A 14,103-nucleotide genomic window follows, 5' to 3' on the forward strand; every position below is an offset into this window, starting at 1 on the left:
GAGGTATTGCGAAGTATACATTTGAATTCCTTCTTATCCTGTGGTACAGGTCTGTGGATGGGCTGTCAAACTTTACCGAGCTCTTTTCGGATTTTGAACAAAATGGGGAGCACATTTTAGTTGATGATACATGAATGGGGGAGGTATGTGGTTGCTGATATCTGTGCCTGTATTCCCTATCGTCTATGTGTGTCATTACCTGAGGGTTGTAGAGATGAAGATAAAGAACACTTATGGAAAATGCAATGATATTCTATGTCAGGGAAATGTACATCTGTCGTCGAAGTTGTGTTCGGTATCTGTTGAGAGTCGTCTTCTTTGCGCTGTATTGCTCCTTGGGCATGAGCAAATAGCTTTGTCTGAGCCATCAGATTTACAAAAAAATGTTGGGCTAGCGTGAGTTTAAAAGTACTAGGGAAACTGGGGATCCATGGCAAAGTTCATCAAGTGTCCATATCATAGGTTGTCAAAACTTCATCTTTGGTGCTTGTCTGTTGTCTGTATAGCGTCTCGTCAACTTCCTCGTCCAAGGGGGTCTTTGTATCTTGGAGAAAAGCAGAAAAACAGGTGAAAGAAACGGACCGTATAATCGCATTTTCATCCCATCCTGGTTTCTATCATTGGGTCATAAATCAAATCCAGGTTAATTACAGTTTCCTCGCTCCTCAAGCTCATCACTCTTGTACTTTGTTTGCACCTCATTAAAGCCTGCCCGCATCTAAATATCAATCCAATCGATATAACGACACCCAAGATACATAGTAGAACCTTTCCAACATCCATTATGACTCCTTGAGCCCAGTCCCCCAAACCGGAGAACCAATTTCGCGGGTTCAACCATGACACCCAACCAGTCAGCTCATTACCTACAGCAGCAAGGGTGAGATTGTGTTTTCGACGAAATTCCCACTTCAATTGGAGAATATCGTCCATCTTTTGGTCTATGACCTCTACCGGATCCTCGGTGCTATTCGTGATATAAGTGCAACACTTTATGCCGTACTGTGTTGCCAATGTAACACAATATCCGCCTGTTACTGCTGTAAGATAATTAAGAACCATCCTATGCTGAACTAGTTCTGTTTTATAAGCTTGAAGTTCTCTTCCAGTGTATCTAAACGTGTCATCATACATTTCAGTGATATTATCTAACAAATTGGCGAGTGCGGAAATGTATCTATAATTCATCACTCCTCGAGCGGTGCGAGTGAAATCTAACGCTACCAGAACCTGAATCCCGGTGGATTCATGGATAAGATCGGAGGCCGGATGCTCTAACCTTTCTGACAGTTGTCTTTTAACTCGGTGCTCGTAATGAGTGTGAGTATAAGGAGCTTGGGCACCACGGTGTATGTCCTTCATTTTGTCATGTGTTACAGTCATCACTTCAGGCAATACTTTTCCAATATAACACAATCCTTCAGAGTTTGGGGCAAGCCACTTGTACGCCTTTCTCCCGCATATGAAATATGCGTCATCGGGGAGAACATATGGGACGGAGAAGGACATGACCATGTTACAAACCTTCCAGGTGAAATCTCCTGACCCTAATTCTTCCATCTGCTTAATGCACGTATCAGTTTGTACGATATGTGCACAGTATCCTGGTGATACCTCTCCAACTCTAGTAATCCTATTTCCTAAGGTATATCGATACCGAAAAGATTTTCCTCTACTGGCTATGTGGCGTACCAGCTCTGTATCTGTAGGCATTCTATCTGCTCTGTGTGAAAAGGTCATGGTAAGGTTGCTCCATGACACTTCCCAATTTCCCGGTTTTCTGGGATTGGAGATATTGAAACATAAGAGGGACCTATCCACATGGTATTGGTGGAGCTTCAAACTAGGAGGGCTGGAGATATTAAACCTCCGGTCCACCGGTCTCCCACCATTTAGCTCAAGTACCTCCCCTAACGTTAAAGGAAATGGTACTAGCCCTGATTTGCTGTGACCCTGAGGTACTTGAGAGCATACCCAACAATCTGTTTGGTTTAACACGTTACCCACTAAGGAGTGATAGTCACTCAATGGATGCCGGTCCATATGGATATTAAAACTAGATTGGCATTTCTTTATGCATCCATCTTCAACCAGATTATCACAGAGCCTACAGATACAATTTTCTTCAGCTAACAATCCATCACAATTTCTTCTATCGGATCGTTTTCTGATACTCGCCTTTGCTTGTTGGTTTGGTTGATCTTGGAAAACTACGCCTCCATCATCATAATCGGAACCCATTCCAGATCCTCTCTCGACCTCTATGGTACTCTCGCCGGAACAGACTGCTCTGGTCAACATCATGGTTAACATCAAAATCCGGATCACAGTCTCTTGGGGCAAGTCCATCTTTGAGGAGGAAATAGAGAAGAATGAGAAGGGGGAAAAAGAAATTTCAAGGAAGAGGGGATGGGAAGTGGAGGAAAACAATAAAAGGGAGAAGGGAGTCGACAACTGCTTTCGGTCTTCAAGGCTCAGGTGCCGCCTCAGTCCTCCTGGAACAGACACTCCAGTGATACAACCTCTACCGTCTGTTCCTTATCACGGGACTTCTCTGGATCAGCAACCTTTTTGCAGTGGGATGAATGGACCCAAGTCTCTCTCTCAGCCACCTTCAATGCTGTGGTGCTAGTCAATAAGACCTGGTATGGTCCTTCCCATCTATCAATAAGACAACCTGAGCGTAGAAAATTTCGTATCATTACATAATCCCCAGGTTCAATGTCATGACAATTACTATCTGGTAAATCAGGAATCACCAACTTCAGATTATCATTTTGATTCCTCAACTGCTTACTCATGTTAATCAAGTACTTTACAGTTACTTCATTGTTACATTTCAAATCATCCTGAGGGTTAATCATGACATGCGGTTGTCGACCAAACAAGATTTCAAAAGGAGACAGATTAAGAGGGGACCTGGGAGTGGTTCTGATGCTATACAAAACAATGGGTAAAGCTTCTGGCCACGTCAATCCTGTCTCTGCCATTACTTTACTCAATTTATTTTTAATAGTGCTGTTCACTCTTTCGACCTTCGCGCTCGCCTGTGGACGGTACGGAGTGTGCAGCTTGCTATCAATTCCCATCAACTTACACATTCCTTGAAAGACATCACCTGTAAAATGGGTACCCCTATCACTTTCAATGATTCTAGGGATACCATATCTACATACAAATTCCTGCACAATTTTCTTAGCTGTAAACATAGCGGTATTTGTAGCTGCTGGGAAAGCTTCGACCCAATTCGAGAAAACATCTATACAGACAAGTACATATTTCAAATTTCGACATGGGGGTAATTGAATGAAGTCGATTTGTATTACCTGGAAAGGGCCGCCGGCAGGTGGGATATGGGATGGTTCTGTAGGTATTGCTTTTCCAATATTCTTTCTCAGACAGGTAAGGCATGACATTGCTCTTTTACTCGCATGAGAGGAGAATCCTGGGGCGCACCAGTATGCTCTTACCAATTTGCACATCCCCTCCTTGCCTAGATGAGTCAGCCCGTGAGCTGCTTCAGCCAGACATGGAAGGTATGCCCTGGGGGCCACTGGTTTACCATGTCCATCCGTCCAGAGCCCTGAGGACTCCTGGCCATATCCCTTTGCCTTCCAGACTGCTCTTTCCTGTGTGGAACACAAATTCTGCATCTCACACAACTTTTGTGTGTTGATGGTATTAAATACCATCAGTTGTGTGGTGTCTGTCTGTATGGGGGTAGCAGCTGCAAGCTTTGCGGCTTCGTCTGCTCGGCTGTTACCAAGGGATACTGGGTCTTGGCTATATGTATGTGCTTTACATTTGATAACAGCCACTCTGTCGGGTTCCTGTATCGCTGTTAGAAGCCTTTTTATATACGCTGCATGCGCTATTGGTGTACCAGCTGCCGTCATGAAATTTCTGAGACGCCATAGCGCTCCGAAATCATGTACTACCCCGAAGGCGTATCTAGAATCGGTGTAGATATTGGCTGACTTACCCTTAGCCAATTCACATGCTCTGGTTAGGGCGACCAGTTCAGCAACCTGGGCTGAGTGAGGTGGGCCTAGCGGTTCCGCTTCTATGGTGCCTTGGTCATCTACGACTGCGTATCCAGTACACAAGTCTCCCGAGTCTGACTGTCTATGACAACTACCGTCCGTGTAGAACGTTAGTTCTGCATCTTCCAGTGGGTTGTCACTGATGTCAGGCCTTGCGGTAAAATTTTGGGTCAAATATTCCATACAATCATGTGTATCTCCCTTTGCATTAAATCCTCCTTCCCCATCACTCTCACCTTCCACCCTTTGTGCCTGACCAGGCACACCTGGGAGAAAAGTTGCAGGATTTAATGCGCTGCATCTCCTTATGGTGATGTTTACTGGGGCCATTAATGCCAATTCCCATCTTGTAAACCTTGCAGATGAGACGTGTCTGGTTTGGGCAGAATTCAATAAGGCAGATACCGCATGTGGTGTATGGATTGTGAGGTTGTGGCCTAGCACGACATCTTCGCTTTTTGTCACTAGCAATGCTATCGCCGCAACGCTACGCAAGCATGTGGGGAGGGATCGCGCTACCGTGTCTAGCTGGGCGCTGTAGTATGCGACTGGCCTGCTGGCGTCACCGTGTTTTTGGGTTAGTACACCTGCTGCGCACCCAGCACTTTCTGTTCCGTATAGTTCAAAGGGTTTCCCATAGTCTGGCATACCTAGTGCTGGTGCCTGCGTTAGGCACTGTTTGAGTCTCTCAAATGCTGTTTCGGATTCGTCTGTATGCGAAATCCGGTCAGGTTTGTTTGAAGAGACCATTTCCTGCAAAGGTAACGCCAATATGGAAAACCCTGGGATCCAATTACGGCAATACCCACACATTCCTAAAAACGTCCTGATCTGTTGCTGGGTTTGTGGCAGTGTCATGTCTCTAATGGCTTGGATTCTATCAGCGGTCAGGTGTCTCAGTCCTTGTGTTAGACAGTGTCCCAAATATTTTACCTTAGTTTGGCATAATTGTAACTTGTCTTTGGAAACCTTGTGACCTGTGTCTGAAAGATGAAACAGGAGCTGTTTCGTATCCTTCAGAGATGCTTCCAGTGAATCTGAACACAGTAATAAATCGTCCACATACTGTATCAATACTGATCCACTGTCTGGTTGGAAAGACTGTAAACAATCATGCAAAGCCTGAGAAAATATACTTGGACTATCTATGAAACCTTGGGGTAGCCGAGTCCACGTGTATTGGACTCCTCTGTATGTGAATGCAAACAAATATTGGCTGTCAGGGTGCAGAGGTACCGAAAAGAAAGCGGAGCAGAGGTCAATAACAGTGAAAAATTTGGCAGTGGGAGGAATTTGCATTAGGATGACAGCTGGATTAGGCACTACGGGGAACTGATTCTCAACTATTTTGTTAATCCCCCTTAGATCCTGCACTAGCCTGTAACCCCTCCCCCCACTCTTTTTAACAGGGAAGATGGGACTATTGGCTGTGCTGGACGTTCTTACCAGAATGCCCTGTTGCAGCAAGCGTTCTATTACTGGGAAAACTCCTAACTCCACCTCTGGCTTCAGAGGATACTGTGGGATTTTTGGAGCTATCCTACCATCTTTTACTTGTACAACTACTGGAGCTACGTTTGCCATTAATCCAGTGTCCTGTCCATCTTTTGTCCAAAGTGACTCTGGTATCTGAGATGTCATCTCTTCTACTTGGGATGGGTTCCTATTTGTCATAATGGAATGTGACATTAATTTTGATGGGGAGTCTAACATGTCTCGTACCTCCTGAGCGTGATTCTCAGGAATGTCCAAGAATACACCTTCAGGAGTACAATAAATGACGCAACCCATTTTACATAGTAAGTCTCTCCCCAGGAGATTAGTTGGTGCCGATGCAGCCAGCAAAAAGGAATGCTTGGTATGCAAAGGCCCTATTGTAATCTCGGCTGGTTTGCTAACAGGGTAGTGCTGGACTACTCCTGTTACTCCCATGGCTGGAATTGTCCTACCAGTGGTTCTCATGCCCACTGTCGAATTTATCACTGACTTGGCCGCCCCTGTGTCTACAAGAAAGTTTAAAGTTTTACCAGCTACATTGATTGCAATCTCTGGTTCGCTTCCAAGACTGGCAATCAATTTAACTGGCTGCAGATTACAGGTGTGGCCACACCCCTATTGGGTATGCTGACCTCCCTGAATCCCATTGGCAGCAACTACTTGTGGGGGAGTTAGCTGGGAACTACCAGAGGCCTGCCAGTCTCTGTTCGGGGGATATCTTTTTTGTTTCCCCTGTATGTGGCTCAAAACTCCGCCTCTGTGGACCCTGCTCCCAATGTCGTGTGTTGTGTTGTTGTCTAGGGGGTTGAAAAGATCTTTGTACATTCTTTGTTCTACATTCTCGTGCAAAGTGTCCCGGTCTGTTACAAGAAAAACATGTTATTACACTTGCCTTACCCACAGGATTCAGTGGTACATACGCAGGCTGCCTTGTGGTCAGCGCCTGTATACTTACGGACATCAACTTATCACTTTGCGACTCCCTGTGTCTAGTGATGTTTTTGTCGTGATCAACAGCAGCCTCTCTCAAGGTGGACACTGACAGACCTCGCCAACATGGTTGTGTGGTCTGTACCCTAGCTTTTAATGTTTCTTTCAAACCATCCATCAGTACAGATACTGCTACTTCTCGATGGTTTGGGTTGGTCTTAATGTCTTCTATACCAGTGTATTTTGCCATTTCTGATAGTGCCCGGTGGAAATATTCTGCTGCCGTTTCGGACTCCTTTTGCTTAATGGAAAATATTTTATTCCATTTAACAACGGCTGGGAAATACTCCTTTAGCTGTAAATTTATCCTTTTTACATTATCCTGGTCGTACACATCTGTAAGCGGTACATCTTTATCTAGTCCACAATCAGCCAAGAATTTAACTGAGTCGACATTGGAAGGTAAGCAAGCTCTTAGCACTATCTGCCAATCCTTATTATTGGGCTCTAAAGTGTTTCCTAGATCCCTGATGTATTTTTGGCTTGCCACTAAATCTTTTCTGGGGTCTGGGAATTCAGACACTATGGTCCTCAATTCCATTCTAGTGAACGGGCAATACATGGCAATGTTCCTGACGGGTGTGGCTCCTGATGCATCTGTTTTCCCATTGGGAACTACTATCACCTTTACAGGAGCAATTCTAACAGCCTCATTCTGCGTAGATTCTACAACTTGTGGTACAATTGTTTCAGTGTAGTGCATGGTGCCGTACTTACCCGTTGACACGACCTCACCTATCCCTCCGCTAGGGGCCTTCACTAATCTCGTGGGTGGTGCAGTTCCCACTGTGGTTTCTGATATGGTGGCCGCTAGAGAGAGCGCTGAAATTGTTGCCGAATCTTCTTCTTGATCACACTCCTGAGGAAGGTTCAAAACAGGGTACATCTTGCACGGGTTAATACTTGCATGAGTTATTTGGTTAACATCATTAACATTTACAGGGTTACTAAGAGTTTGTGTTTTACAACCCAGTGCGTTTCTCTCCGTAATCAGCTTCTCTCCTGCAATGTATGGTGGAGGTGGAGCTGTGGCTATCAGCTTCCTGACTGCCCCAGATCCCGCCGCCAGAGCCAAACCTCTCTGTATCTCACCTTCCTGGTGCCATAACTGTAAGTAATCATGATGCTGAATTCGTCTCTTTGATGATTTTACGAGACATATCCTCCTCCTTAAATTTTGTAACACGTCTGGACTGAAGCTACCTATTCTTGGGAATTTGTCCCTGTCTTGTACAGTCATTCTCTCCCATTCATCACATAAAGATTCTGTGTGACTTCCGTATTTTTCACACATGATGTACCTTGCCGACCCAACGGGTCGGTTCTCTGAATCAACCCGAACCGAGGTTGATCGCCCCCTACCTGAACAACTGGCCCCCATAATTCTGCAGGTGTTGCTTATTCCTCCTTGGATCTTTATCTCAAGGTTTTCAGCGAACCCTTACAGCAAACCAAATTGTCCAAAAATAGGCCGGCGGTGGCGGTTTACCGAGTACCCCACTCACTCGCCCACCTCGACCAATACGACCTGATCACACCGATATGGTGCTGGCGTAGTCGATACAGGGCCCCTATGGAACCTTCAGTTTACTGGAACATATGAGGGTTACCCGCAGGACACTTACTCTTTCCAGTAAAGGTGGGGTTGTTAGATAGTTCCTGAGTGACCAGCGAACTTCCCTTCCAAAAATAAAAAATTACACAAATCACGTCAGAATGTACAGATAGCGTTTGTGACCACTTTACTCTAATGGTATTAGGTCAGATTACTAACTACTGCACACAATTACGTGCGGTCCAATCGTTCAGTACATAAGCACTACTTGTCATGTACTGAAAGATCAATGGAATCGATGTTTCCGGCCGCGATTCCTTCAGCAAGAGCTTATGGCCTATATGGGTTCTGCACCAACACCCCAGGCGTTGTGCCACTGGACTTTTATAGCGGACCTCTTTGTCTATTTTACCTGTTACCTTATGACCTCCTGGTCTGTTACCTTATGACCTCCTGGTCTGTTACCTTATGGTCCGCTATACTCTAATGCTCAAATATTATTTAACCAAGGATGCCTCCCTAGCCACCGTATATGTCACTTACACGTGTGTCCCTTGACGAGTACCCGACTTTCCTTTTGGTTCAACCTCTTAAGTTATATAAACTTATGTAATAAAAACACACTCACTCAACACATGTACACTTTGTTTCTATATCTATTTCTGCGCAGAAATTGTCTTCAGTCCAACTGTGTTACCAATTAGGAGCAGGATCTGTTAAACTAAATTTCAGATTTTTCCAAAAATAGATTTGCGTTATTTACCGCTGTGCGTTACTTATCGCCTTTGCGCTAATTATCGCTTTGCGCTGATTCAACTTTTCGTGACTTGAGCTACGTTGCGTAACCAGACGCTACGTTGCGTAATGTACGCTGCGTGCGTCTGCCGTTTGGATTGCGTACGCAAGTCTTTTGTTAGGGACACGTGTACGCAAAACAAAGATCCACCGTAACACAATTTCTACCTTTATCAATGTAGATGATCCCTGATCATCTACCGCACACCACACTGACTGTCTTATCTCCCAGACAAGCCGTGTGTTGGTCTATACTTTAACTATTACCTCTACTATGAAATAACAGCAAATCTCTTTTTGCACTTTCTATCAACTATAAAACTTGGCAAACAGGAATAGTGATATACGAAATTTGAAAAAGAAATGCAGATAAATGTATGTGTGCGTGTATACGCAAGACAGAAGAGAAATAAAACAGTTTTAAAAGACACAAGCGTTTTGTTCTTACTTCCGGTTCCCGGATTCCTTCAGCACTCTTTATCTAAGCGAAGCAGACGCTTATCCCGTCAGCACTGCGAGACAACCTCCCACCCTTTGCTGGGGGGATAATGTCTGCTGATCTACCTAGTGCAGATATGAGAAGGATAGGACGAGTCCCCAATTGACAATGCTAAATTCCCTTGTCGTATAAACAACCCTTTATGAAGCTAAGAACACTGTACGCTGTTTACTTAAGAAGTACCGTAATGGTACGCTAGTTGCGTAACGATCGCTCAGCCGTAGGCGAGACGCTCAAGCGTCACGTTCGCTCACGGCCCAGCGATCACAGGACACGTTATTGGCTATGACTAGAGTAATGATTCGCTATGGCGTAGCGGACGCTCGAGACCACGAGGAGATCACCAGCGGCGCAGACGCTCACAACGCTATACCTTTATGTCTAAACCTTATACCAATGAAATACACGGAATACCTTAATGTGAATACAGGGTGTAAGTGCAACCTTGTGTAACCTGACTAACTACAAAGCTGCTTGAGCGTCACCGACGCTCAAGTGAACACTTAACACTATAGGAAATACACAGATACTGGTTTAGGGTCCAAAGCCTATTAACTGTATTATATCTAGTATACTTGTAAAAAGGGGATAACAGTACAAATGATACACTACAATATAACAAAGACTTCCTAACCAAAATACAATACTATCTAATACAATACAATACTAGTCTAGGGGAGATACGAGAGAAAGAGAAGGGAAAGAGAGAGAGAGAGAGAGAGATGAGAGAAATTGGCTCACAGAAAGACAATGATTACGGAGAGAAACTTACGCACAAGGGTAAACGATCGCATGCGCCTGGACATCCAGCACCCGATTTTCAGCAATGAGAACCGTTGAAGAGTGAGAGCTGGATGTGGTCGGCTTGCCTATTTATGCCCCACACACAATGCAATCTCATAGTCCCTACAATCCCATTGTCCATTGGATGAAGGAATTCGACCCTGTATCACAACAAAAGGTCATAGGTTGATTCATACAGGTGGGCTGTGACGATTTCAAACAGCTCAGGTGGGTGGGGAACTAGGTTTCCCGCCGCATACCTGAGTATGAGTAAATAGTAGAAATGGACATAAACTTCTTATGTCCATAACTATTCGCACGAGCGATTAATACGCTCCAAACCAACACCGGAATATTGCTAATTAAATACTCTTCCGATGGGTACCAAACACTGCTGTATGAGTCTTGTTAGACCCTTCGTACGATACAAAGAGGGATTACTTTAAACAGGGACCTTCTATATTAACCAAACTTTCAGAAACTATCAAAGGGATCATGATCTATAAACTACATTAATTGTGAAAATATGTAACGAATGAGTCGCACGCTACGACTACATAAACTCTACCGTAAATACGCATACCGCGCCTGCGAGTGCACGCTATTGCGGGTATGCGCCTTCACGGGAGAGCGTACGCATGCGCAGCACGGACCAGTGTGCGGTGCAAATATGGCAACGTGCATAGAGACATTTTTCTGACTTTGACAACACTTATATCAAAAGGTTCAAGTTCAAGATGGAATCGCTCAGGGCGGTTATTGCGAGCCTGGAGGAGGGGGATTACATGGTCTCCCTGGACATCAAGGATGCGTACCTGCATGTCCCCATTTACCCTCCGCACCAGGAGTACCTCAGATTTGTGGTACAAGACTGTCATTATCAGTTCCAGACGCTGCCATTTGGGTTATCCACGGCACTGAGGGTCTTTACCAAGGTAATGGCCGAAATGATGATACTCCTTCGCAAGAAGGGAGTTTTAATTATCCCGTACTTGGACGATCTCCTGATAAAGGCGAGGTCCAAAGAACAGTTGATAGTGGGGGTGGCACTTTCTCGGGAAGTGCTACAACAGCACGGCTGGATTCTCAATATTCCAAAGTCACAGCTGGTCCCGACGACATGTCTTCTGTTCCTGGGAATGATTCTGGACACAGACCAGAAAAGAGTGTTTCTTCCACTGGAAAAAGCCGAGGAATTGTCATCTCTGGTCAGAGACATCCTAAAACCAGGAAAAGTGTCAGTACATCAATGCACACGAGTCCTGGGAAAAATGGTAGCTTCATACGAAGCAATTCCATTCGGAAGGTTCCACGCAAGGACGTTCCAGTGGGACCTGTTGGACAAATGGTCAGGGTCCCATCTCCAGATGCAACAGCGGATAACCCTATCGTCCAGAACCAGGGTGTCGCTGCTGTGGTGGCTGCAGAGGGCTCATCTACTAGAGGGCCGCAGATTCGGAATACAGGACTGGGTCCTGGTGACCACGGATGCCAGCCTTCGGGGCTGGGGGGCAGTCACAAAGGGAAGAAATTTCCAAGGACTGTGGTCAAATCAGGAGATTTCTCTTCACATAAATATCCTGGAGCTAAGGGCCATTTACAATGCCCTAAGCCAGGCAAGACCCCTGCTTCAAAACCAGCCGGTACTGATCCAGTCAGACAACATCACGGCGGTCGCCCATGTAAACAGACAGGGCGGCACGAGAAGCAGGATGGCTATGGCAGAAGCCACAAGGATTCTCAGATGGGCAGAGAATCATGTGTTAGCACTGACAGCAGTGTTCATTCCGGGAGTGGACAACTGGGTAGCAGACTTCCTCAGCAGGCACGACCTCCACCCGGGAGAATGGGGACTTCATCCAGAAGTCTTCCAAATGCTGGTCAACCGGTGGGAAAAACCACAGGTATACATGATGGCGTCCCGCCTCAACAAGAAGTTGAAAAGATATTGCGCCCGGTCAAGAGACCCTCAGGCGATAGCGGTGGACGCTCTAGTGACACCATGGGTGTACCAGTCGGTTTATGTGTTACCTCCTCTACCTCTCATACCAAAGGTACTGAGAATAATAAGAAGGCAAGGAGTGCAAACCATACTCGTGGTTCCGGATTGGCCAAGAAGAGCTTGGTACCCGGAACTTCAAGAGATGCTTGCAGAGGACCCATGGCCTCTGCCGCTCAGACAAGACCTGCTGCAGCAGGGACCCTGTCTGTTCCAAGACTTACCGCGGCTGCGTTTGACGGCATGGCGGTTGAACACCGGATCCTGAAGGAAAAGGGTATTCCGGAGGAAGTCATCCCTACCCTGATCAAAGCCAGGAAGGATGTCACCGCAAGACATTATCACCGCATTTGGCGGAAATATGTTGCTTGGTGTGAGGCCATGAAGGCCCCGACGGAGGAATTTCAACTGGGTCGATTCCTGCACTTCCTGCAAGCAGGGGTGTCGTTGGGCCTCAAATTGGGGTCCATAAAGGTCCAGATTTCGGCTCTGTCGATTTTCTTCCAGAAAGAACTGGCTTCACTGCCTGAAGTTCAGACTTTTGTCAAAGGAGTTCTGCATATTCAGCCTCCTTTTGTGCCCCCAGTGGCACCTTGGGATCTCAATGTGGTTTTGGCATTCCTAAAATCACATTGGTTCGAACCACTTAAGACTGTGGATTTAAAATATCTCACGTGGAAAGTGGTCATGCTGTTGGCCCTGGCGTCGGCCAGGCGGGTTTCAGAATTGGCGGCTTTGTCTTGTAAAAGCCCTTATCTGATTTTCCATATGGATAGGGCAGAATTGCGGACTCGTCCTCAGTTTCTCCCAAAGGTGGTCTCAGCTTTTCACTTGAACCAACCTATTGTGGTGCCTGCGGCTACTAGGGACTTGGAGGATTCCAAGTTGCTGGACGTAGTCAGGGCCCTGAAAATTTATGTTTCCAGGACGGCTGGAGTCAGAAAAACTGACTCGCTGTTTATCCTGTATGCACCCACCAAGCTGGGTGCTCCTGCTTCTAAGCAGTCTATTGCGCGCTGGATTTCTAGCACTATTCAGCTGGCGCATTCTGCGGTGGGACTACCGCAGCCTAAATCAGTAAAAGCCCATTCCACAAGGAAGGTGGGCTCATCTTGGGCGGCTGCCCGAGGGGTCTCGGCTTTACAACTTTGCCGAGCTGCTACTTGGTCAGGGGCAAACACGTTTGCAAAATTCTACAAATTTGATACCCTGGCTAAGGAGGACCTGGAGTTCTCTCATTCGGTGTTGCAGAGTCGTCCGCACTCTCCCGCCCGTTTGGGAGCTTTGGTATAATCCCCATGGTCCTTACGGAGTTCCCAGCATCCACTAGGACGTCAGAGAAAATAAGAATTTACTCGCCAGTAATTCTATTTCTCGTAGTCCGTAGTGGATGCTGGGCGCCCATCCCAAGTGCGGATTGTCTGCAATACTTGTAAATAGTTATTGTTACACAAATCGAGTTATTATTGCGAGCCATCTGTTCAGAGGCTCCTTTTGTTATCATACTGTTAACCGGGGTTCCTATCACGAGTTATATGGTGTGATTGGTGTGGCTGGTATGAGTCTTACCCGGGATTCAAAAATCCTTCCTTATTGTGTCAGCTCTTCCGGGCACAGTGTCCTAACTGAGGCTTGGAGGAGGGTCATAGGGGGAGGAGCCAGTGCACACCAGATAGTCCTAAATCTTTCTTTAGATGTGCCCAGTCTCCTGCGGAGCCGTCTATTCCCCATGGTCCTTACGGAGTTCCCAGCATCCACTACGGACTACGAGAAATAGAATTACCGGTGAGTAAATTCTTATTTTTTTATATCCATTCCAGATTTCTTTTTTTTTTTATCTCAACCAAACCAACTAAATTGAGTAAAATCGCCCTTTCCTTGCTCTTGCAATGTCCTTCTAATTATCTGTCGTGTTTGCAGTTTATTGTGTTTCACAGTGTGT

The 14,103-nt window shown here is 45.9% G+C and overlaps 1 protein-coding gene across 1 annotated transcript in view; it reads left to right on the plus strand.

Annotated features, from left to right (window-relative positions):
• The window catches only part of LOC135057526 (uncharacterized), a 197,328-nt gene that overhangs the window by 142,050 nt on the left and 41,175 nt on the right, over positions 1 to 14,103 (plus strand). The window lies entirely within an intron of this gene.

This window comes from Pseudophryne corroboree, chromosome 3, assembly GCF_028390025.1.
Source record: "Pseudophryne corroboree isolate aPseCor3 chromosome 3, aPseCor3.hap2, whole genome shotgun sequence".
NCBI classification, from domain to species: Eukaryota; Metazoa; Chordata; class Amphibia; order Anura; family Myobatrachidae; genus Pseudophryne; species Pseudophryne corroboree.